Below are 27,398 nucleotides of genomic sequence, written 5' to 3' on the forward strand. Positions count from 1 at the left end.
TGTTGAAAATTCTTAGCACACTGAATTTTTCCCAAATCACAGATTTGGAATCTTATTAGCAGAGAAATAAGACATTTAAGAGATAACAGAATTTCTCCCATCATCACCTAATTGATCCTTCTGATCATGACGTTCTTTGCACGCTTTTATTCCTACTCTTCTTCTATCACTAACCTTCTAGATTCAATTTCATAGCACATATTTTTAACAATTACAAGCATCAGTGACTTCAGGATAAAATTAGACTTATCTTTTGTGTTATGTGTGTATGACAGGCATCAATTAATGACTTCCATTGTTAAGAACTTTCACAGAAAAATAGCAAGTTAGTAATATTTCTGGGTATCATGTTTACTGTTTCAAGAACTAGTATTCCTATTGGTATCATTTATTCCATGAAGACACGGAAAAATAAGTTAAGCATTCTGTAACAAAGTAGAGATACAGATGATCTTGTCAGGAACCAATGTTTGATTTGCTGCTGATTTTCATTTTAAATGTCTAATATAAAGAGGAGAGCATTTCCTCTAATATGTCACTGTCATGGTCAGGGACATGTGTCAACTTGGCCAAATTGTGGTACCTGTTTGTCTGGTTGGGCAAGTGCTGGCCTGTCTGGTGCAATGAGGACATTTCATAGAATTAGATCATGAGCACGTCAGCTGCATCCACAGCTGATTCCATTTGTAATCAGCCAAAGGGGAGTGTCTTCTACAATGAGTGATGCTTAATCTAATCACGGGAAGCCTTTTAAGGAGGATTCAGAGGAAACGGGTCCCATTCCTGCTTTGACTGGTGAGCCTCTCCTGCGGAGTTCATCCAGACCCTGCATTGGAGTTGTCGGCTTCACAGCCTGCCCTGCAGATGTTGGACTCTGCATTCCTGCTGTCACGTGAGACACTTTTATAAATTTTATATTTGCAAGTGTTCCCTGTTGATTCTGTTTCTCTAGAGAACCCTAACTAATACAGTCACTATAATGAAATATCAGATATATTGACCAGCTTTGGTCCCTTCACTGAATGGATTCTCTTACCAAAGCTCTGAATGAAATCTCATTCTCTTCAGCTTTTCAATCAACTACTGTGATCCTAAGAAAAGTTAAGCGGATACACTTTGTGGTGTTCTCTTGTTGTTAACAGTGGGGGTTTCATGAAACTGTTTACTTCCATTAGCATGCATTCATTGAAATCAAACTATATTAAAATATGACATGAACAGACAACTATTTTGATTTAAATATTTGAACCAATAGAAAATATAAAAGTATACAAATAGATTACTTTCTTAGGCATATGATTTTTTAAAAGACATCTTTAAAACATAATAAATTAATCAGGATTTATCCTAATAAATGAATGATTGATATACTATGCCATGCTAGAAGGTTCTTCATCTGCTAAAGTGGTGTAAAGTCAAGTCATTTGAAGGGCAACAATGAGTATAAACAAAGTTGTAAATCAATATCACACAGCTTCAGAATAAATACAATTATGGCACTGTTTCCAAGGGGACTGGATGTAAAATCCTCAACCTTATGAAAAAGTAAAAGGACAATATCTAGAGCCTATTTCTCCTCTCACTGATTCAAGACAGTGAGTATTATAAAAGAAACAGAACAGGATTTAAATTACAATGGATTGCTTGTTTTAAAGGGATTACTTTGTGAGAATATGGAAAAAATAATGAAAACAAAGGGGGAAATATAAAAATACTTACATTGCATTAAAATGTAAAGAAAAATTAAGAATTGGACAAAATGTACTAAGCATGAAATAACATTAACATTATGTTTAAAACGTGTCTTGAAGTTAAGAAATAGGTGGTGACTAACATCCTTTTAGGAACTATTTGTACATGGAATGAATGAAAATGTTAAAGATTCAGCTCATACTCCTTATGATCCAATAAAAAAAAGCATATTCAGGTATCTCCATAAAATAAAACAAAAATGCAGTGCCCTGAAATTTAAAAAAAAAAAATCTAGAGAGCAACCATCCATCAGCTTAATAAATTTTTCCACTTAGGTGAGAAACCTCTTCCTTAAATTCAACATACTCAACACTGAATCCAACATCTTGCCTGCTCATCCAAGCCTTGGAGTCTTCTCTGTATCTTCCTTGTTTCTTAATGACACACCGAAGTATTTGCCAAGCCCTGTTAGTTCTTTACCTCCTAGAAGACTCTCCCTGCATCCATGGCTTTCACACCTGTCCGCTAACGCCCATTTGGCACTGACCAGAAGGTTGCCACACCAGATCTTGAACTTTAAATAAATATAGAACTGGGCAAATAACCGTCTTGACTGGTTGGCATCACTGTGTGGAGGCTTCCTGAGAAAGGAAATTGACCTGGAGTAACTGTGATTATTCTCCACTGAAAGGGTAGATGTAGGATATGTAGCCCCTATTTTTCAAGGAAAATGAGTTAACAAGAAGCCTTAAGTTTGCAAGTTTGAAAAGCTTTAGGTCCCAATTTGTACCTAGCATATGGCTGTAAATGAGATCAGTGACATGTGAGGGTCCTGTCTAAAAGGCCTCTCTGCCCAGGATATAACAATGAATTATAGAGAAGCTTAAACTCGGTGTTCCTTTCCATTTTGTATAGGAAACAATTTAACTGATTGTAGGAAAGGACTTTACCTTGGAAGGGCCCCAGTTAATTTGGCTGGGATACGACATCATCCAGGAAACTTTCCCTGGCCCTCTGCTCTTAGCTGGGGTTGAATATTGCTCCCGCATGGGTTCCTGGGTGCACTGTATATAACTCTGCACTGTCTTAACACCTCTTTTCCCTTGTCTATTTCCCCTCAACCTGTGCTGACTAATGGTAGCAATTATGTCATACTCTTCAACATGTTAATCCCACAGGGATGTCTGGAACTCAATAGATGCTCAAAAAATCTTTAAGTCATTAAGCTATAGAAATTTCTTTAAGACATCAATATTTTCACATATTGCAAATCTCATGGCCCTCATGGCACATGAAATTACTCTTTTGTCTGACACACTAGAAAAGGCCCTTCGGTGCCCTACCCAGATCCCCCTCACCTGGCTGGTGGTACACCTGTGCCCCAACCTCTGGGAGTACTGGCTGCTAATTGACAAGCACCTCCTCCTCTGAAGAACTGTCCTGTCATCATAACCACTCAGCCTGAGAGGTGGGAAATCTCTAAGGTGCAGTTTACATTACAGAGCCTCTCCATGGTTCAGATTAAGGCCAGACTTGACCTGAGGCCACATCTGTGTTAACTCCTGCCCCTTCCCTATAATGCTTCCCTTGCTCCCTTACAGAATTTTTCCTGAAGAGCATCACCTCAGTTAATTACAGGCACCCGAATTGCTGTCTTTGCCTCTATTCTAGGAAATCTGACCTGAAATAAGCAGTTACTTGTTGAAGGTAGGTGATTTCACTATGTGTGAACACAAATGGAGCATCAGTTGGAACGTCAGCGTGCCGTGGGGCTGTGTCGCAGGTAGAACCCCGATACTGAAGTCTTTCCCATGGCTGCTTTGGACAGGCTCCAAGAAAGAGAAAATCTGAATCAACGTCGGTATAGAAAGGAGCTATCTTATAACAAAGCTCCCTTATAGATTATATTACTAAAGTATGTGCTGCAAAAATCTCTAAGTGTTCCCTTCAGGGTGCGGGCTACATAGGGGCCGCCTAAGACAAAGCTCCCAGGTGCAAACCCCATAAGGGCAGGGGCTGTGCATCTGTTTCATCCACTGATATATCCCAAGCCCCTAGAACAACACTTGACACATTACAGACGTTTAATAAATCATGACGACCGGATGAATAGGATTAAGTTGCTGGGTCCAGCGGAGCACATGCAGCCTTGTGACAGAAGGGGGCAGAAGAGAGCTGCTTCAGCGGTCACTTGCACTTAGATCCAAAACCGGAGCTGGCAGGGCTGAGCCAATTTTAGGAGCTTGGCCCAATCAGGAACTGGGCAATGGATAGCAGGAGTGAAGTCAAAACTGGAGTGGAAAGAAGAATGTGAGCAAAAACCAGAGACTAAGCCGAATCAGAAATCAGAGCCTGAATCGGAAGTTCACGCAACAGTGTCTGCTGGAACATTCAGGAAAGCCACGGAGTGAATTAGGTTTATGGTGTTTCTGGTACCACAAGGCCTTTTCAAGTTGGTGCACGGTATCCAAGGACCATATTCTGTGAGCTTTAATAATGTGCCACCCACAAAATATGCACATTCATTTTCTAAACGATCTGCTGTAAATTGATTTTTATTTAGAATTTTGTGGCAATTGCTCAAATCAGGGGCTACTTTAAATATACCGAAATAATGTGGAAATTTTATATCATGTGATTTGAAGTCACACATGCCCTTCTCTAACCTCCCCTGAAATTGTCCCATTAGTGAGACACTCCTTTAGATTAAGTACAGTTTCTGCTTACCAGTTCTCTTCTGATATGAATATATATATATATATTTTTTACAACAAAATGGTTTTGGTGAATTTGTTTATCACTTTCCCATTTATGTGACAAACTGTCACTGTTGCACTCTTAAGGATAAAATAAAGAATGGTCCTTGCTTTAAAGAAGCCCATAGGCGACATATTAGCATCTAGGCAGCAGGAGAGAGTGCACTGCTTTTCTAGCAGGGATAGATTAGAAGAAGGAACTGACAAAAAATCTGGCCATTTCACAGTTTTGCCTTTGACCTGTTCCAAATACAATTATAGAGCAGAGGGGCAAGGCTGGACATCAAGGAAAAAACAAAGCCTTAAAATTACACTCCCCATACTCTGTCAGTTTTAAATACTGATAAAGGCATCCAAATAAAAACACAAGGAAGGCAAAAGGTCACTTTCTGCTTTGATGTCTGAAACACTCCCTGAAGTGAGAGTAAAAGAGCTGTAATAGAGCACACATAATAGAGAATCAATAGGAAGCTTTAAAGTCTCAATTCTTCACCTTCTTGGAACATTATATTGCTACTAATTCACCTTTTTACATTTATGATGTAATAAAAATAAATTATTGCTTCATTTTTTTTGTAAGGGAAAGATGTGTCTTGCTGTCATTGAATATTGATCTACTATAATTGTCTTTCGCCCTGCTGTTCTTAGAAAAGTATACACCAGATAGAAACCCTACAGTAAGCAACTCAATAACAATAGCTGTTTTCTACCCCAACCAACCTGAACAAAACCTAATGGCTATTTGTAAAAAAGTTTTCATTTTACATAATAATCTGTGAAATCCATTAGCCTGTGTTCTAGTTTGCTAGCTGCCATAATGCAACACACCAGAGATGGATTGGCTTTTAATAAAAGGGGATTTATTTTGCTAGTTCTTCAGAGGAAAGGCAGCTAGCTAACTTTCAACTGAGGTTCTTGCTTATGTGGGAAGGCACAGGATGGTCTCTGCTAGCCTTCTCTCCCGGCCTCTTGGTGCCAACAACTTTCCCTGGGGTGATTGCTTTCTGCATCTCCAAAGGCATGGGGTGAGTGAGCTGCGAGTATGGAAATGAGGTATGCTGAGCTGCTTGGGCTGTACTATGTTGTGCTCTCATTTAAGCACCAGCCAATTAAGTCAAACATCATTCATTGCAGCAGGCACGCCTCCTAGCCAACTGCAGATGTAATCAGGAACAGATGAGGTTCACGTACCATTGGCTCATGTCCAATGCAACAGAGCTAGGTGCCTTCACCTGGCCAAGTTGACAACTGAATCTAACTACCACATTTCCATCCCTTGTCAACTTGGCAACTACACACATCAACTTAAACAATATTAAGGTACAAAAGATTCTCTTCTGGCTGTGGACCTGTGAGACTCAAAACAAGCTATCTGGTGCCAATATGCAAAGGAGGGACAGTCACAGGGTACAGGTTTTCTTTTCCTTAGGGAGAAATTAGAAGAAATATAGATGTAAAACCTGCAGGGCAAGTGCCATGGGATTTCAAAGTCTGAAAGTCATTTATCCTTCGGCTTTAGAAAGTGGCAGTCCCACCTTTTCCAAGGGCCTATGCAGTGTCCTGCCTCTTTCCAAATCAACCTCAGGGAACATTGAGGAGACCACCTTTTTCTCGGCTCCGCTCTCTCCAGGCATCAGGGCCACACCTGGGCTCTCTGCCATTTCCGGGGTATACGCTCAACCCCTCCATGTGGTGGCAGCCAGGCTCTCTCCAGTCCCCAAGGAGTGTGCTATATCTTTTCCACGGCCTGAGGCTGCACAACTCTTCCACTGCAATGAAATGGGAGACTCATCCTATCCTCTGCCCTCAGGGAAAACTCACCCTCTCCATGTATATGGGTGGGTCCACTCTCCTGGCCAAGGTTTCTTGGGTTCAGACCTGAGCATCCATGGTTCTCACTCTGCAAACTCCAATTTGCCCCTCTGTGTCCCCCTTTGTCCAGATTGGCAGTGGTTCCATTTACACCAACAGTTTCTTCAAGCACTCCAGGACTTCTCCATCATTCTCTTCACAGTTCCTCCAAAATCTTCCCCTTAGACATCCAAAAAACTGTTCCAGCATATCTGGCATTTGCAAACCACGGCAGCACCCCACTCTCCAGTACCAAATCTGTTCTAGTTTGTTAGCTGCCAGAATACAATGTACCAGAGATGGACTGGCTTTTAATAAAAGGGGATTTATTTTTGTTAGTTATTCAAAGGAAAGGCAGCTAACTTTCAACTGAGGTTCTTTCTTATGTGGGAAGGCACAGGATGGTCTCTGCTGGCCTTCTCTCCAGGCCTCTGGGTTCCAACTACTTTCCTTGGGGTGACTTCTTTCTGCATCTCCAAAGGCCTGGGCTGAGCTGCTTGGGCTGTGCTACATTGAGCTCTCTCATTTAAGCACCAGCCAATTAAGTCAAACATCATTCATTGCAGCAGGCACACCTCCTAGGCGACTGCAGATGTAATCAGCAACAGATGAGGTTCATGTACCATTGACTTATGTCCACGGCAACAGAAGTAGGTGCCGTCACCTGGCCAAGTTGACAACTGAATCTAACTACCACAGCCTGGCTTTCTAATTAAGGCACAATAAAGGGACAGTTTTTTATCTGTATTATGTCTATTCTATGTGATAGAGACTTTATATAGTTTCTTTAATATAATTATTTTAAAACAACATACAATCTTTAAATTATTTTTAATGACATTTAAGTCTTATTACTCTTTTAAAATAAATACAAAAGTAAAATCTTGTATGATGTCCTACCGCAAATCAATGCAAACCCAGAAACAGAGCTCTACTTTAAATTTATTCCTATTTAAATAATTTTCCCTTCAAATTCATTTCTTTCATAAGAAAAGTGAAACGTCACAAAAATGAAGTTCTTGCATATAAATAATGACTGCAAGAACTGGAACTTGGACCTCTACTGGCCTTCGGGAACTGAAACTTCCTAATCTGTTCTGCAGCAATTTTTCACTATAATAGCTACATGTGATTAAATCACTGCTTCTTTAGATAGTAATCTGATTTCCCTGAAACAATGTTAGTCCTCCACTGGTGTAGATTATGTTAGGGATTTGGGTTAGGGCCTTGAAGAGCTATATTATGCCATTTATATTCATTTTTTCCTCCATCAGACTATAGCTTTGCTTCAGCCAACAACAACAAAAAAGTATGATCGATAAAAAGTCATTCCGTTCAGAAATTATTTCTATCTTCTAATAATATCTGTATCTGACTTCTAAAATTAATACACTAACAGATAGTCATAGAGTTATAGGACTTCAGAGTCAAATGGGATGATGGTATAATACTTTTTCTTTTCCCCGAAAGGAATTTCAACAGATTAAGTGATTCATCCAATGACAAGTCTCAAACTAGTTTAAAAATTGAGAGTAGAATCTGTTTTTCATGAATTTTCATTCCTAATTTAGGTCTCTTTCCAATTCAACATCTAGCTCCAAAACAGTGCAAACTGAAGAATTCATATTTTTATATCGATAATTAGGAACTCATATAAGTACTGAAGAAGTATTTTTTTCCTTAGCTTAAAAGCAAAACTGAAATCAAAATGATTCTAAATTGATATCATTATACCTAACAGCTCGAAAGTTTTGCTCTTAATTGTGAGTGACCCAAAATATTGTCAATTAGGATTGTTAATTAATAGATATATGTAATAAGCTCCAAAGAAATTTAAACTTGAAGGAATTTTGTAGTAGAAAGTGGGTTATTTACAGAATCTATCTTTTGTCATGTCTGATTCATACTTAAAACACTAAATTCGTTCTCTTAGTTTTACTATTAAACCATATAATAAGAAAAACAATTAGTGAGTAATTTATTTAGTAGCGTTAGTCAGAACTTATTTTTCAGTACATATTGTATAAACCCAAGACCTCCTCAGTATTTTCTCAGAAACAACATTTAGTAATTAGCAATATGCTAAATGCAGTTCAAGAGAGCCCATTTCACCAAGTTAAATGAGTTAGGAAATAAATTCGTTCAGTCCAGGCTAACACTTGGCAAACATAAAATATAAGTAAAATCAGTCTTCGGTTCTCTTCTATGTAAAAATAGCCAGGAAGCAACTCGATATGAAGTCTGGTAGGCCGTGGAAAGATGTGGGTTGGTGATGCAGTACTTGAAGTTATGAGCACATAGATAGTACTTGCCCAGGCTTCCTTCTTAGGGCTCAGTCATCCCCCAGATTTGGAATTCATTCCTGGGTTCCCTGAAGCTGGACACAGATGCAGAGAGGAGAGAGAAACATAGGCTCACACTGGAGGTATTTTTAGGTGCCAGGCCCGGTATTAGTACACGTCACTTTTGACTATATTCAATAGGCCAGAAATCAATCGCATGGCCCCACTTAACTATGAGGGAGTGAGGAAAGTGGTACAACTCTATATTCAGATGCAAAGGCAGTTTGATTTGGTGAATCCATAGTAGTCTGTGCCCCAGAGTTAAGCAATATAGATGATGCAAGAAATTTGGTCATCAAATAGTAGGAAAAAAGGACACGGTAGTGATAGGGTGCAGAGAAAACAGTACCCATCTTTACATACATGGATAGTTTTCAGACACTAAAAATGTCCTCAATAGGTCAAAACAAAGCAAAACAATTACTACCTAGGTACTCTATTGACAATCATTGTTTTGACAGACATCCTAGAAAATATCTTTAGCTTCTATCCAACAATTTTATAAATGATTCCAATAGATTTAACTCATGGGTACATTTTGCAGCCATTTGTTTTCCCTGAAGATATCTGAGTGGCTCTGATGAATAACTGAGTTCCAGCACAACACTTCCAGAATTGAATTCAATATTTCTACCCTCTTCTCTTCTAATCCTTGCCTCCACCATTCCCAAATCTTTTTCTTATGTGCACTGCCCTGGTTTATAGAGACTGCTAGGGTATTGCAGGCAGAAAATATGGAAGGCATTATTCTTATCCCACAACCTTCCTCATTCGCTCTGTCTCTATGTTCTGATTGTATCTCTTCATAAATATGTCTTGGATTTGCCTTTTTCTTTACATTTCCTCTGCTAGTGCCCTAACTGGTGTTTTCAGTGTCACCTATGTGAACTGTCGCAACAGCCTCTTAATTGTTTTCCTGAGCTTCCTTTCTTACCCACTCCAGTCCATCCTATCAGAATGCCTAACTCATAAACTCAGCTCTGGACCCTGGGCAATCCCAGCTGTTTGGCAAAATTCAGTAATTCCATTCCCATCTTTCCTACTGACAGGGATGAGACTTGCTAGACTATGAGGTGAAATCTGTTCTCCCTTATTTTTGATTTTGCATGAATCATCATAATCTCAACTCTGCCTGCCTATTCTCTGCATCTTATATGGCTTTCTTTCTACTTGAAACATGATATTTTGCTCTTCTCAAGTAATTACTCAAATTTTCAGAGCTCTTCAGGCCCTGATGCTGTTGTATGTGGCATTTCCCTCTGCCTGGAATGTAATTTGTCCTGCTTTTGCCCATACAGCATCCTTAAGAACTCAGCGCAAAATTTCTCTCCTCTTTGAAGATGTTTCTGACCTCAGCCACTGTACACACTTCTAATAGTTATTATCATATTGAATTCATTTATTTATATAAACATTTTTTCCTTTTTATTTAAGCTGCTTTGTGCTGCAAGTAACAGATAATCCTGATTCAATTTGTTTAAATGACAATCAGTTGGTTTAATGAAAAATCGACAAGAAGTTCTTTAGTAGAGTGGTTCCAGAACTTATTAATGCAGGAGCTCATTGTTTTTACCATAAATCCAAGTTCTTTCTATCATTCTGCTTGACATCCTCAATGTGTTGATTCATCCTTAATCTGGTTCACGTCATGGTGACAAGGACGCCACAGCTGGCATCAAATCCAATCATGACAACATGCAGCAAACAGGTACTGTGTTCCCAGCAAGAAAAATTTTCCCATAACCCCTTTATTATATCATTTGCCAGAATTGAGTCATATAGCATCCTGAAGCAGTCACATGATCAGATGGCAATTGGGTGAATTGGATTACCCTGATTGGTTTAGAATCTTCAGAATTTTTCCCTAAACTGGTCATTCCCTGAAGGCTTAATATCTGAACAAAATCAGATACTTTTTGTTAGTGAGAAGGGAGCACAGTTATGGAGTAGGTAAACCCTATTTTTTCCCACAAGACTGTGAGGCAAATGATCTTACCTTCCCATCCATCCTTAGCACCGAACACAGCACATTGTACATAGGTACTCAAGTATATGGTACATACTTCTCAATAAATACCTCCTGAATGAAAAAAATTCATCACACTACATACACTTTTACTACCTGCAAGGTAATTTACCCAGTACTAAAAACAACAGGCAATCCAGAACACGTTATACTATACTAGTTTAATAGAGTTGGCCCTTGGTTTTCTGACAGTTATTTTGCTCTTTTTATAAAATAGACTGCCTAGCTCTCTGCAGTTGGGGAAGTTTGAGTTAAATAACTTACAGAATAATATGACGTTCAGCGAAAAAGTTCTTAAAGAGGTATCAAGTATTATATTGATAGGGCCCCCAGTGTAAGGGTGCTGTACTGACCTAACCATGACGTATCTTAAATCCTGATTGGAAATGAAAGGTTGCATCTGGTGATCAGGCAAGAAATGCTTTATGGAACGGCCTTGCCAAGTAGGCACTTACTGTCATTTAGAATCTAATTTTCTGTATCAAGTCTCTCTATGAGAATTTGGGGATGACTGGGCAGTTTCAGAATCTTTCTGGCTCATCTATGCTTTCTCTGGGATGTGGAAATTCAGGTTTTATATCAGTTAATGCATAAACCCTTTATTTTTAGGCCTTATTCTACTTTCTATCTTTGTTCATCAAAGGATCACTCTTCGAATGTTTCTTGCTTTTCTTCTAACTCAGTTTTCTATTCCATTTGTGTATAATTATTGTAGTTGCAAGAGACAGGCAGTTAACTTCCTCTTTGTCTGAAGAACATCATATGTGTTGCTTTTCTTGTAACAAAACCCAGGCTTGTATATTTCAATCCAATACTTGTCGTGTTTAATAACTTAAAATTCTTATACTTGTTGTGGCATGTATGATTCACTTTTGACCAATACAGAAAGAACAGCTTGCACAAATAGTGACTTGTCTTCAGTGTTGACAGTCTGCCTATTACACTAACCACTCTTGACAGAATGTGAAATAATTGGTGAATCTTGCTTGTGTTTAGTCATTTGAAATTGTTTAACATAGGAATGTTATTGAAAGTGCCACTTGCCTCTTTTCTTCTTAAGTTGGGCACCATGTACATATGCATCCTCAGGTGTTGTAAATATGACTAATATACCAAAAAGGGAAAATTTCTTCTGTTTACTTCAAAGTAAAAATTACCATCATTTTTAGAGAGGTTGCTGCTCAAAACACTGTTGATACGAATTTATTGATGACCGAAAATCCCACAAGAATTAATCTAGGGCTTCAGTAAGTAGATGTTGGGGGGATGGCTGCACAAGTAGACTTCATTAAGCAGAGGCAGGAAAGTACACAGGAAGTAGATTGAGGAAAGTGAGAGCATTATGTTACTCAACGCTTCTTTCATTCATCTTTCTGTTCTCAAACTTTTATGTATCTGCTATGTATATAACTTAGAGCTCTATTGTGGAGTAAATAGAACATGTTCACAAATTACAACAAACATGGCTCCGTAATGTGATTTTTAAAAGGAGACGAGCTATTTCAGGCAGTTCCACAGATGCTGGAATCTATTTCAAAATTCTACTACCTCAAAAAATTAATTTTAAATATTTCATTCAGTTATCAAGAACTCTTGTGATTGGTTTATCAACCCAATTCAACATATCCATTCACAATTATTTATTCTTAAAAACAGTTGTGCCAAGTATCTAGGAGACCCCTTTTCAGGGTCAAGGAACTTCAAGACCTGATTTAGTGAACAAATGATGGCTTGTATAATCTTCTGGAATATTTCACTAGCCTTTCTCTGAATACTAGTTAAAGTCAATCAACTCTAGTGTGGCTCTGACTTGAAGAATGTGGCTAAAAATTTTAATAATCTAACTCTGTTCTAAATACATTTTTTTTTTCTTACCAGGTCATGGCGTTGTGGTAGACATAGTATGATTGATACTAAATATGCTAGACATATGTGAGTCACTTCAAATATCATTTCATTAATTTGCAACACAGCTCAATTATCTCCATGTTACAGATGAAAAAATTAACTCAGAGAGAATAAGTATACATAGCTATTAAGTAGAACAGCCAGAATTTCATCTTGTACTCTATCCATTATGACCTCCTGACCCACTTAAATATTATTGAAGATATAATAATAACAATGAAAGGAAAATAATGTAATGGCAAGTGAACAGGATTTGAAGAAAAGCATACTCAGACAGAAATTCTAACTCAGATCTCAAATAACTGTGTGACCTTGGAAAAAATATTTAACTTCTCTGAAAATATATTTTTATTATCTGTAAAAGAAAGATTGTTGTGCTTAACAGAGCTGTTTTAAAATTAAGTGTTACATGTCAAGACCCTTTATATATCTCCAATACATGCACATAATTATTCTTAGAGTCATTCAGAAAGCAGAAGAAATATTCCTAAATTTCCAGTCTCCAAGGTTATATCACAAATGAATAATTGCATAGAATTCAGGCCTAGGATTCCTGACATTTGCCTCTTCACTCCTACCACTATTGTTTCTTTGTCTGATCATAACTGAGAATTCATAATTAAAACTTGATAATGTTCTTTGAAATGGATGGGAGAAGAAATAGAAAAATTATATATAAACAAGTTAGTTTTAGACTGAATAAGAAAAGTATCTTGAAACATTCGAAGTTTGGGAAAAAATTGGGAATATGTGCATCATTTGGTTTTAGAGAAATTTAATAAACTCAGAGAAATCTAGCAACATTCACAGATTGCCTGTTGTCACATGTTTTTACATTTCAACAACTATCATGTCTCACTCATATCACTACTCTGCCTGCTAGCACAATACAGAAGGAAATATGAGCAAAAATGGTCATCAACTTTTTGGTTCTTTTGGAGGTTTATAATTTGTGAACAGCAAATAAGCAAGTGTACCCATCAAGAAGTTGGAAACTTAAAAAATGAAGAACTTAAAGAACCCCTTAAAACCACACACACAAAAAGACGTGGCTCATGAAAGTGTTGCTAAACCTATCACACTAGGAAAGCATTGTAGCAAAGATATCTGAGAAAAGGTAGGAAATCACTGAGAGATCTCATGAAATGGGGGTGAGATTGTGATTGGCAGTTATCTCCCATTATTTAGCCAGATCTGAAAACCTGGGATGACTTATTTATTTACTGAGCATGTGACTACAGTGACCACAGTGAGATAACAACAATGCCATTTATCCAGACTGTCCTTTCAGGGTTTCAACTAGGAATTCTTTTCAATTTAACAGCTGATTGATGATAAGTGAAGACTGGATGAATCTTTTTTTCTTTCTTTTACTTAGGATCCCTAGGAATGATTTCCCTTATGAAGTCATTTGTTATTAATATACATACATTAAAATTATGTTCCAGTTAGTGCTCCAATATTTGGTTGACACAACTTAACATTTTTGGTGTTTTACATTAAAGCAACTGGTAGTCCCAGTTGGACACTTCAAAATTTTGTTTTAGACAAGTTATTTAAACTGTCTGAACCATTTTTCATCAACAAAACAGAAATAAAAATGCCTACCACATTGTTATTATGAGAATTATTGTGATATGATCAGAGTTTGGGACTATAGGGTTGGACAGTTGGGTAATACAGAGAATCCAAATAGGTGGCAGATTTATATCTGTAAGAGTTGTGGCCCTATCCCAAAGGAAGAATTATTCATTAAACAAATATTTATCTAGTTAGGCCATCTTAGAGTCTTCAGGAATACAACAATGGACAGCAGAAACAAAAATTCTTGCCCCTATGCAGCTTCTAAGATAACATATTTGTGAGATATTGATGACTAGGGAGGGAAATGAAACAAGGAAGAGAAAGAAGGAATATGAGGATCGGAGGGTTGCAGTTTTAAGATAGGCTAGCAAGGAAAGACCTCATTAAAAAGCCAGTATTTAAATAAAGTCGTCAGTGAGGTGAGAGTGAACTACAAGGGTACCTGAAGGAAGAGGATATGCAGGGGAATTTCAGTGCTTGTTCAGTATGTTAGAGGGGACACAATGAGGCAGTATGGCTGGATTAGCTTGAGCAAGGTTACAAATAGGAGATGTCAGAAAGAAAAGGGGGAAGAGCAAGAGGTCAGGCAAAAATGTTTAGGCCATTAAAATATTAGTTTTAATCCTAGTGAGAGGAAAGTCATTGGAGGGTTCTGAGAAGATGAAAGACATGACCTGTCTAATACTTTAACAGATTCAATCTGTCTGTTTTGTTGAAAATCAGCTGAAAACCACTAGTAAGAACAAGAAAACCAGTTAGGGAGCTAATGCTGTAATTCAGACAAGTGACAATAGTGACCTAGAGCAGAGAGAAGTATTGGAAAGGATAGTAAATGGTTGAATTCTGAACATAGTTTTGAAGATAAAACCAACAGAATTTCTGATGGATTGTTTGAGTGGTATAAGAGCACAAGTAATGATAACAAGGACTTGCCTAAAAAACTGAAAGAATCAAGTTTCAGGAGAGCATGTTTCTGGGGAAGGGTGGGATGGGAGGAAGTAAAATATCAGGATATCAGTTTGGACATATTAAAGTTGGAAATGCCTGAATGTTGAAATCTTCGATGGAGATAAAGATGAGGGAGTCATCAAAATATAGAAAAGAGTTAAGGCCATGGGAGTAGATGAAGTCATAGGAGAATGAGTACAGATAGAAATGCAGTAACGATGAAATATTTACTGATCATGCCAACTTTTAATAGCCAACGAGATAAAGGAAACTGAGTGGAAGCCGCCAAAGACATACAAGAAAAAAACAAGCTTGGAATCCTATAAGACAGATTAAAGAAAGAGTGACTGGAAGGGAGAAGTGACCATCTGTGTCATATGCTGCAGATCAGTCAAGTAAATTGAGATCTGAATAGCACCACAGAAGTCACTACAGGTCATGATAAAAGCAGTTTCCGTGGAGTGGACATGAAAGTCTTAAAGGAAGAGATTTGAGAAAATTAAAGGAGAGATAGCAATGACAATGAGCTTGAGAGTTTTGCTGGGAAGCAGAAGACAGAAGTGGGATAATGACTGGGATTGTGAGAAGTGGGAAACAGGATCATGAGGGCAATTTTTGTTTTTAGTTCTTAAGATGGGTGAAATGACTGCTTTTAAATATGTTGTTGGAAAATCAAATTGAGATGGAAACATTGATCGGACAAGATAGAAAATTTCTCACGCACAGTCCTTAGGAAATAACAGGAATCTATGGCATAAGATGGTATCCCAAGAGGATAAGTACACAGAGTCTAAACATAATTACAGGAGAAAATGAAAAGCAGATGAGAGCATGCAGGTGGGTGAATATATGTGGTGGAAGTTGCCTGTGGAAGTTCTATCTGGTTGCTTTATGAAGGAAGTAAGGTCATCTTTTGAATGGAGAAGAGAAACGGGAGGATCAAGGAAAGTGGGCCCACTTGAAATTCCTCGTTACACATTTAAATCATGCTTGTGTGTTTTTCTCCATGCCTAAGTGTATGTGTGAAATAGATAGAGAACAGGATATAACCAGAAATGAAATGTTGTTTACCATTACTTGTCATGAAGCAAGAGAGGCAAGGGAATTGAAGGTCTGTGCAAGAGAAAGATTATGATGATCAACCATGAAATTGAATTGGAAAAAGGGGGGAGTAAGGACCTGAGTTGGGTGAATGAGTTTAAAAAGAATTGATAAATTATTGGTGCCTCTGTGGACAAAAGGTCGTATGCGTTAGGATAGGCACAGCAGTAAAATGGAAAAATGGGGGGGGGGTGGGTGGAAAGTGAGATGCCTGAAACTGAAATTAAGCAGAGTTTACATATATTTTTTACTTTTATATATAAGTAAATATGCATATGCATACATATTTATTTAATGTTTTACTTTTATAAATTATTATTATTTCACCTGCTATTATAGTTAAGAATAAAAGTTTCTGTTCATGTCACAGAACATAAGGCAATGAAAAAGCATTTCTTTTGTTGTTCTTTTGTTTAATCAAAGTTACTTCTGAAGAATAAAATGTTTACCCTTCTGTTTCTATAATCATTGGAAAATCCTTTTGTATGTATTCAAGTGGACATGCTACTGTACAAAGTTGAATTGGGACTGAAAAAAGAAAATCAGGGACAGAACGAACAGAAAATTAGTTCATGGCAAAAGTAATATGATCATAGTAGGAAAATTGATACATCAAAATTTATAACTACTAAAGTCCGTTCTTGACATCTTATTATCCAATAATTCTACTAATTTTTGTATAAGCCATCTGTAATCATCTAGACATCAGAAGGATCCAAGAATTTCCTTAAAATTGGATGCTAAATATTTTTATAGAAAGCATTTTAGAGTGTAGCAACCTTCTCCTTGTCACTCAAGAACCATTTACACAGTTGCCACTTCAGCATTCCCAATTCATGAAGCGTTTTATAACTGTGTAAATACTTATTCCAGGACTCCTATTCAGAATACTCATATGTATTGAATGTATTGAATGTATTTCATTTGACAAGAAACAAATATCAGCTTTCTTCTCATTCATCAAATGTGCCAAATCACTATTCCCTTACAAAATGAATTCATTTCAATGAATATGAAGGTTCCCATTTCCAGTAAAATGTATATATCTGTTCTCCTCCAAACATGTTGCAACCACCTGGCCTCGAGAGCGTTGCGTTTGCCATTCACTGCACTTCCTGGAATGATCGCCCCAATCCTTTCCTCCTGAGTCATGTTCTTCATTGTGCCATCACGAGGGTGAGGTCTCGTTTGAACAAATTCAACCTCCAGAATGTCCAACTCTTCTGAAATCCTTTCTCACATTTGTCTTTATCAGTCATTTGATACTTATCTTTTTTGTCTTGTATATAATACTGCATCTTATGAAGTCTTATACCTAGTCTAATAAATACAGCAAATGCTCACCAATAATTTTCTTGATATGGGACTGTAAAATCAGACAAGCTGTGTATTTGAAATAAAGTAAATGATGGTGTTGCTGTTCCTGATGACAACAACAACAAATATTACAATATCAACAGCTATAACTTTTTTTCAATCTTTTCCTTTAACATGCTTAGGCTGATCTGAGCTTTTATCCAAAACAATCTGAATAATTTTTTTTATTTTTTATTAAAAATATTTTGCTGAATCTGATTGTTTCAGCAAAAACCCAGACAACCCAATCAATTTATATTCTGTTTGATTTGCTAATGAGCAGAAGTGAGTGCTTTAAAAAAATTAGTGCAATTATGACAAAAACTAATCATTAGCCATTATTAAAACTATGTGGTGCTGCCAAAAAAGGAAGCAAAACTCAATGAAACAGGGTAGGGAATCCAGAACTATTCCGAATTATCTTCAGGACCTTAGCAGATGTTCAAAAGAAAAGATTTCAAATCAGTGGAGAAAAGATAAATAGTGTTTGGATAGCTGAGTATCTAGGTTTAAAAAAAAAAAGTGAATCTACAACTTACACAATGCACTAAAAAAAATCCAAATATATCAAAGCTTTACAAGTTAGGAGAGAGAGAAAAGAAAAATATTATAAGAAAAAATCATCAGCATTTTTAACTCTCTTTTTTGGGGGGGAGGTGTCGGGGGAAGGGGGCAAGATACATGGTCCGGGAAGTGAACAGAGTTTTTTTTTAAAGTTCAGAAGGGCTTTTAAATTATTATATAAAACCCAGAATAAATTCAAAGTGGTTTGTGCATAAATTCTTTTCAGTGGCAAAAATAATAATTTTCTTAATTAATATGGAACCCCTACAAATCTATTTAAAAAATGGTTAAGGAATATAAACAAAGATTTCAAAAAATAAATATACATGATCCTTAAACACATGAATAGGTATTCATTGTCAACCATTATAATAGAAATTAAAATACCACTTTCATCTATTAGACTGGCAAAGAAAACGTTTGGTCACCATTTTCTAGTGAAAATTTGCTGAAACAGACTAATCACATTGTTATAATCTTTATGAAGGTTTATTTATCAATATATTTTAAATTTTTAAATGCACTTGCCATTTTCAATAATAAACTTTTTAATAGAGATTTCCCATTAACCACAACCACCCCAAGCACAAATAGTCTCCCCTGTTAATAATATTTTGCATTAGTGTGGTACATTTATTACAGTTGACAAACCAATATTGACACATTATCAATAACTAAAGTACATAGCTTACACTAGGGTTCTCTCTTTGTATGTACAATACTAGGTGTTTTGACAAATGGGTAATGTCATTTATCCACCATTTCAGTGTTATAAAGAATAATTTCACTGCCCTAAAAATCTCTGTCCTCCACTTGTTAATGCCTTCTCTTTATACCATCCTGAATACTTGTCAACCACTGATCTTTTACTGCATCTACAATTTTGCCTTTTCCTCCATGTTTTAAGTTCTAATCATATAGACTAACTTTTCTCACTTAGCAATATGCATTTAATGTTCCTTTATGGTTTGTTTTTTTTTTTTTTGGTATGTGTTTGGTGGTAACATAGCTTATTTCTTTTCATTGCTGAACAGTATCCCATTTTTTGGATGTACCACAGTTTATCCATTCATCTATGAAAGGACACCTTGGTTGCTTCCAATTTGTAGCAATTATGAATAAAGGTGTTATAAACATTCATGTGCAGGTATTTGTGTAGACTGTACTTTTCACAAGGCATTTTAGATTTTAGGCACCCATAACATATATTAGCATGTACAAAGTAATTATACATGTGATTATATTCATAATTATATATTATGGATATATGAATCATAATCAAATATTTGATTATATTTCCTACAGCTTTGGTTACAAAAAAACTAATAAATTGGAACAAATAGTTACCAATGGAGCATTTGTTAAGGAGGCTTTGTTACACCCTACATAGAACCCTATATACTTTAGAAAACAATATGTATAGTTTCAAAACTCAAGATGTGTTATTAGGTTTCAAAAATAACACATAGTCTCTGTGTGAAAATTATTATTTGTGTGACAATTAGAAAAAAATATACATATAGATTTATTTACTTATTCCCTCCTTGCAAATGCATGGAAAATCTCTGTAAAGATACATAAAAAACTAGCAGCAATGAGTTTCATATGTGTATGTGTGTGTGTGTGTGTAAGGAGAGAAAATGGGCACAAGGGAAGAGGAAAGGAAAAAATTTTTACTGAAGTCTCGTTTGCCTCTGTTGGATGTTGTTACATAGATGCATCACTACTATACATAGAGTAAAAAGAAATACGCAAATAAAATTTTTAAAAATCCCATACTGAGCAATATTTTGAGGACAATAGCAACAAACTGTATAATCTTCCTACACTCTTTTTATATAAACACAGTATTTGGACAGAGCCGGCTCTGCTACTTAGTTGGGGTTTTTTTTGTTTTGTTTTTCATATAGAAGGGAATAAACTTGTAGTTGATCTTGCCAGATGTCTTCTGTTCACCTTTCAGACCCACTCCTACCTTTCACTCTGACCTACATGGCCAGTATCAACAGTCTCTCTTGTCCTCTGACTTCTGGTTGGGTGACCTCAATGGGTAACTTCAGGGAAAGGAAACAGTGGGGTCATATAGATCCCCTGCCTCCCCATCTTTGGGGGGCTGTCCTTCAATTAGCTGTGTTCTCAATGCTCCTCTGAAAGCTACTAGATCTCTCCTGAAGTCTCATAGCCTTTCCTACACTTTGAATCTATGAATGTTAACAGCAACTCAGTTATGGCCCTAAATAACTGCCTATTCATTATGGTTTCCCTGTATCCACCCTCACCTTTTTCAACAGGCTCATAATTAACCTCCCTCAAATTATTTGAATGGGCATCTGTTTCCTATTTTGACTCTGTTACAGTGAAGGAAATTTTATTGTTGTTGGTTATTGTTTTGCAATAATTAATACAGAAATGAAAGAAACTAAACATTTAATCATTGGCATGAACCATGTAGAAAGACATGATATTTATTAAGTTTTATAGCTTTATGTTACCTTCAAAAGAATATATATTGTATTAGCTAGGGTTCTCTAGAGAAACAGAATCAACAGGGAACACTCGCAAATATAAAATTTATAAAAGTGTCTCACATGACCACAGGAATGCAGAGTCCAAAATCCACAGGGCAGGCTGTGAAGCCAGCGATTCCAATGGAAGGTCTGGATGAACTCCACAGGAGAGGCTCGCCAGCTGAAGCAGGAAGAGAGCCTGTCTCTTTTGAATCCTCCTTAAAAGGCTTCCAGTGATTAAATTAAGCATCACTCATTGCAGAAAACACTCCCCTTTGGCTGATTACAAATGGAATCAGCTGTGGATGCAGCTAACATGCTCATGATTTAATTCTATGAAATGTCCTCATTGCAACAGACAGGCCAGCAGTTGTCCAACCAGACAAACAGATACCACCACTTGGCCAAGTTGACACATGAACCTGACCATGACATATATGTTAAAATAGACTAAAGCAAAAGGTAGTCTATTTAGTTCACTGGTTTCCAAAGGCCTTGTTTTATTGTTATGAAGGTGCAAGGGTACTTCAGTGGTAGAATCCTCACCTGCCATGCAGGAGACCTGTATTTGATTCCTGGCCCATGCGCTTCCCAAAAAACAATCAAACAAACAAAACAAACTCAAACAAACAATTCAGCAAAGGTGCTGCAATAACAGGACACTCACATGGAAAAATAATGAAATGTGACCCCACCATATAGGATACAAAAAAAATTTGTTATTAGGCATTTTATTGTTTAATAGCAAATACTATAGGATTAAGAGTAGAAAGGAGAAGAGTTCAATGAAATTTCTTTATTCAGAAGGGGTGAAAAGTACATTGATGTCTCCCCTCATAAGTCAAGATCTTCAGCATCTTCAGTTTCTTCCCACTGCTCCATGTTGCTTCACCTTGGTTCAATGGTTGAATGTACGGATATTGAACTTCATGTTGCAGTCATTTGTGAATTATTAACATAAGTTTACTCCTCGGTGCCATTACTTTACTCATGATTAGATGATCATTTTGCACTTACCACCACATGACATCAGGAAAGAAGAGTGGCAATTCCACAACACATAGCAATTGACTGTGGTGTTATTTTGCCTCTGGCTGATTAAGTAGATTTATGTTATTTTGAATGGGAGAGCATTAGAATACTTCATAATGATATAGAAAATGACGATGAGGAAATTTTGTTAACAGTTCTCTTGTGATGCACCCCTTTAAAAAGTTATCAAGCATAAAAATCAGTAATGGATTTTCTTTATCAAACCATAAGAGTTACAAATTTATAGCCTTTTCTACAATGTCTAGTAGTATGCTACCTGACAGATATGTTTTTAAGCAAACATGCTCGGACATATCACATGTCCATTCAAGATAAGGACGGTTTTTAAAAGTAATTGAAAATCAAATGTTATTTTTTTTTAACATGATACAGCAAAAGTATTTTGAAAATGTTTGTTTGGATACTATTTCATTACTAAATCATTTCGTTGCCAAAAATTATGTAAATAGATTAACTGCAAAATCTCTCATATCTATGTGCTTTTAAAACTTGAAGACAAAATTTCCTAGCCTGCTATAAAATATTACAAACAAAAGATTTTAAAATGTAAATGTATAATAACTTCCACTTGCTTCCAGGAACAACAAATAGGTAATAGAAAGTATCAGCAAATTTGTTTTTAAAGTTTGCTTAATTGTTGGATGGTATTATTTAAAGTATTACTATAATTTACAAAATAAATGAATGACAGAATAGCCGATGGTACTTTGGTTCTTGGTTTTTGTACCTTTGTGACAGAACTTTCCCAGCCAAAGAAGCCAAGGAAAGCAAATATTGAAACAAGACCTTCATACCATAACATGTTAAACCAAGATCTTAAAATATAATTCAGAATATTCAATATTACTTTCACTAAATTGCATTATTAATAATGTTAACAGAAATACTTTGGTTAATATATACAATGAAATTAAACTTATTTTAAATTCTACTTTTTCTTTATCTCATCCCTTTTAATTTTTATTTTGGTTATATTTTATAATGCATTATATTGAAACAGAATAATATGCATATAATTATTAAATAAATCATTCTGAGAGTTGCTCAACAATTTTTTACTCATAGGAGTGTATGATGAAATAGTTTGGTGACCTGTTCTTTAAATAATTGACTTGTAGGTCCCAAGTGTTAGTTAGGGTTCAAGTTCAATATCAAAGAGAACACTCTTATTTTGAGGTTAATGGCAATACTAAACATATTGGAAAGTACCCTTAGGAATTATTTTTCAGGTGTTGATTCTGAATGGTAATTTTGAAGCAACAAATAGATCCTCTGTCAGCTTTGTTTTATTCTTTTTAATTAAAAAAAAGAGAAAGTAATTTGCTATTGAAAGAATTTGAGCAGGTGAATACAGCTCAGTCAGCTTTTAAATGTAAATTTTAATTAGTGTTCTGACTCAGTGCTTACTTTGAATGTTGTCAGTTAGCTGTGGTTTAGTGTATAATGCCAAGGTTTACTCTGGATTCTATAGGAAGAGCCAAGAATGGCTTAATTCCACCCACTGCTTGGCATGCTTTTAATGCACAGCTCCTCATGGTTTTAAGTGCTGTACGAATGCTATTGCTTACCTATGTGTTACATATTCCCTTTTCAAATTAGAATTCTTCCTCCAATTTCTTCTGGCAAGTGGAGATTAGTAATATTCCATTGTTCATTCAATGGATTCAATTCAGCAAATATTTGAGTACCTATTATATGTTAACAAAATATAAAAACTCCCTACCCTCGTGGGTCTTACATTCTACTGGGGTCACAGTCAATAAGCAAGATAAATAAATAAGGTATATAAAATGTTCGATTGTGATAAAGATTACTGTTTTTCTCTTAGAAGGAAAATAAAGCAAGGAAGCGTGTTGGGGGGAGAGGGGAGAGGGAGAGCAACATTAGATGGGGGTGGCCACAGAAGACCTCTCTGAGAAGAAGACATTTGTGTAAAGGTATTTGAGAAACTATCCATGAAAATTTTGAGTGACAAGCACTTGTGGCTGAGAAAAGAGAGGGTGCTAAGTAATCAAAGTGTGCTTGGCATGGTACAGAAAATGTGGGAAGCCAGTGTGTCTAAGCCAGGTGTCCACAGGGAGAGAAACATATTCAGAACTTTGTAGGTTTTCACATGGGTGAGTGGCTAAATAAGAATGGAATTCATTAACAGGATTGCTTCACCTGCTGTTTTGAGGATAGAATTAAGGGGCAAGGATGAAAATGGGTAAGTCACGTATTTTTAGGAGGAGATTGCAAGAATCAGATGAGAAATCATATTGTATTAGATGAAGATGTTAGCAGTGAGGTGACAAGATTCTACATAAAATTTGAAGGTTGAGTGACAGAATTTATGATGAATTAGATGATATGAAGTGTATGAGTCATCTATTGCTACATAACAAATTTCTCCAGAACCTGAGTGGTTTAAAAAAAACAGGTTTATTATCTCAGAGTTTCTTTGGGTCAGGAATTTGGGCACAGCTTAGCTGGGTCCTCTGTTTCAGAGCCTTTTTCTCAAGAGTAATCAAGGTGTCAGCCCGGGGTCCACAGTCATCTCAAGAATCAACTAGAACGGAATTCGATTCCAAGCTGTCCCACTGATCATCAGGATTGAGTTCCTTGAGGCTGTTGGATAGTGGCTGCCTAACTGCAGGGCTAGCATGCGAGAAAACTCAGAGAAAATACCAGCAAGTAGGGAGTCAGTCATTTATAATGTAATCACAGAAGTGGCATCCCATTACCTTTGTGAGATTCTAGAGGTCAGAAGCAAATCAGTAGGTCCAGTCCTCACCCAGGTGAGGCAATTACATAGAACAAGTCCTGATAGGCGGGGATTGTTAGCAGCCATGTCAGTTAACCACCTCTCACCTGAGGTATGAGGGAAAACGAAAGTGAAGCGTGGCTCAGATATAAATAGCAATGCGTCAGATATCGTATTTGATAGTGTCTCTTTCGGTGTTTGAAATTCTATTCATCTTTCTTGAGTTGCAATAGATTTTAAAACCCAAATCTTCATGAAAAGATCTTTTTTTTTTTTAGACTTTCTGCCTCCATTCATAATGTATTAATGACATTTGCCTGATGCCATCCATCTCTTCTAGTTTTCTTCACCACACTGGAGTTCCCATAAGTGATCCAGAAATATTTATTGAAATCTCAAATGTTCCCAGTATTGGGTTACAGGGCAGTACTACATAAAGCCCATGCCCTTCAGAAGATCTCAGAGAGGCCTATTGTTAGTCAATTTGCTAAGAGATTTAGATAAATCTAGATACAAGTTTAGGAGGAAATTGTTTCTGAAAGGTTAAGTAAATTGTGCAAGTTTCAATTGCAACTAGCAACACTCGATTTAAAACTGTGTCTTATTTTACATTCCATCCTCTTTTTAGTGCTTTAAGTTTCAGTTTTTAAAAACTTTGTAAATCTGAGAGACAAAACTTACACCCCTGAAACCATTAAAAAATGGCTCCTTAGAAAGCACTGTAATGTGAAATGAAAATAAAATTGAAGCCTAGAGAAAGGAGCTTTCGAGATGAACTGGAGAAGAGAATTGGCTGGAAGGAGGCAAGGCCAAAATAGTCATGAAGAATGCATGGGATAGAGATGTACAAATTATATTGCATTTTGTGGTTTATGCATAGGGAAACTGTTAAATATATGTGATTTGTTTTTCATTTGCCAAGTAGGTTTTTTCTTCTTTGTTTTTTTGCTTATATTGAATGGATAACTTTTTTCTTTTCATTTTCTACTTGTGGAAGCTAGGCTTTAAATTATTTTTCTCCCTTAGTGTTTACTCTTGATATATTAATTTATGTATTTAATCCATATCTAAATTTAATAAGTATTTTAAATTTCCTTCTAAAAATGCAATGGCTTTATATTGCTATTTTTGTCCTTTTCTTAACTTCTACTATATATTTTGGAAGTGGATTCATAGATTAGATATGTAGTTATTGAATTAATTTGTTTAATTTTATTTAGATTTTTCCACGTGTTTAACATATTTTCATTCACCTCAAACATCTAGAATATCATTTATTCCTTTTGGGTCTTTGCCTTATTCCTGAACTATGTACATTCTTTAGAAGTACCTTGGTGAATGTCTGCTGTTGGTAAAGTGCTTCCGATTTTTCTTTATTTCAAAAGTAATTTCTTTCTCCATTTTTCTTGACAGAATTTTACTCCATATGCTATTTTTATTATTTTTTTAATCAGAGAAATTGTGGGTTCATAGAATGATCAGTCATAAAATACAAGAGTCCCAAATATCTTCCCTTATTAACACCTAACTTTGATGTGGCACATTTGTTACAATTGATTAAAGCACATTTTAATAATTGTAACTATCAACTATAGTCCATGATTTAACTTAGGGTCCACTGTTTGTATAGTAGAGGTCCATAGATTTTTAAAAAAATTGCTATTCTATTACCATACATACAACTTAACATTTTCCCCTTATCCACATTCAGATTTATATTTCAGTTGCTTTTAATTAGGATTTTAAGATTGATAAGATTGTTATGATGAATAGATAGCAGAGAACGATTAAATTTGTTCCTTTGATTTTGTAAAGTTACAAATTATCTTTCTGTTTTTTTCTGAAATTCCTTTTATTTATGATGTCAGTTGTGGAAATAGAAAAACGGATATGCATGCAGTGATTTTCCTACATCGTTCTTTCAGTAGAGAGAAATCATTTAACAGTCCTTCCTTAGTGACTGTTGGCTGTGAGGAAATTAAACTGTCCATATGGACTACCAATAAAATATCCCATTCTTCAGTGCCCCTGCACTGGCCTCAGTTCCATGTAAACCTGTTTCTACCTGTCTAAGCCTCATCAATGATTTTGAAAGCTAGATGCAAGTTTATTTATAGTATCCTACAAACTTCCCTAGAGATTTATGTTGCAATTTTCTAGCAAGTACATGTTCCCCAAACCTCTCCTTCTTTGTAATCATCTTTTCTAATTCTGAAAATTTTCAAACTCTATAAAATTAGCATCAGATGCACTTTTTTTTTAAATGAAAGATCACATCTTTTATTCTAGAATCTCTCCCAATCAGAATGGATCTAGTGATTGTCATCAAAGATTTTGCTGCAGAATAGTGGGGCTTTCTATTCAGAGCCAACAGGGACAATGATAAATTAAACTGTGCAGGGATCTAGAATTGAGCTAATCATTTTAATAGTAAAATCTAATCAGAAACTTAGAATTATTTACTGGAATCTAAACATGTGATGTAGCTTTTTTTTTTAAGTTGAAATATTTTAAATCCTACAAAATCGTTTTCTTTCACAATCTTCTTTCCTGTTTAATGTTAACTCATTTTACATCAATGTTTAAAAATGTGATTATCCAAACATCTTACATTTGGGGGACCAGCCCCTCCTGTTCTTTTTTATTACCTTCCTCCTATTCACAATAACATAGGTTAGTTTTGTATGCGTGGAAGTATGGGGAAAAGTCAGGATTAGGTCTGGTAGGTCTTTCAACTGCTTTTAATTCAGACTGTGCTGAATATTTTAATATATTGCATCTTTTAAGAAATGAAAGACATGCTAAGAATCAATAACTTTCCCACCATTTCATAATGTTTAGGGAAAACCAAATTTATTTCCATACCCCAAAGAATTGGCCGATAAAATGAGCCATGATGTAAATCAAGAAGAATAAGTTGTTAGTCTTATGGCATCACATGGTTAGCTAGTACTGTGCTTAACAACT

The 27,398-nt window shown here is 36.1% G+C and overlaps 1 protein-coding gene across 1 annotated transcript in view; it reads left to right on the forward strand.

Moving 5' to 3' along the window:
• The window catches only part of PIK3C2G (phosphatidylinositol-4-phosphate 3-kinase catalytic subunit type 2 gamma), a 392,208-nt gene that overhangs the window by 181,723 nt on the left and 183,087 nt on the right, over window positions 1-27,398 (forward strand).

The sequence above is a fragment of the Tamandua tetradactyla genome, chromosome 7 (genome assembly GCF_023851605.1).
Source record: "Tamandua tetradactyla isolate mTamTet1 chromosome 7, mTamTet1.pri, whole genome shotgun sequence".
Lineage (NCBI taxonomy): Eukaryota > Metazoa > Chordata > Mammalia > Pilosa > Myrmecophagidae > Tamandua > Tamandua tetradactyla.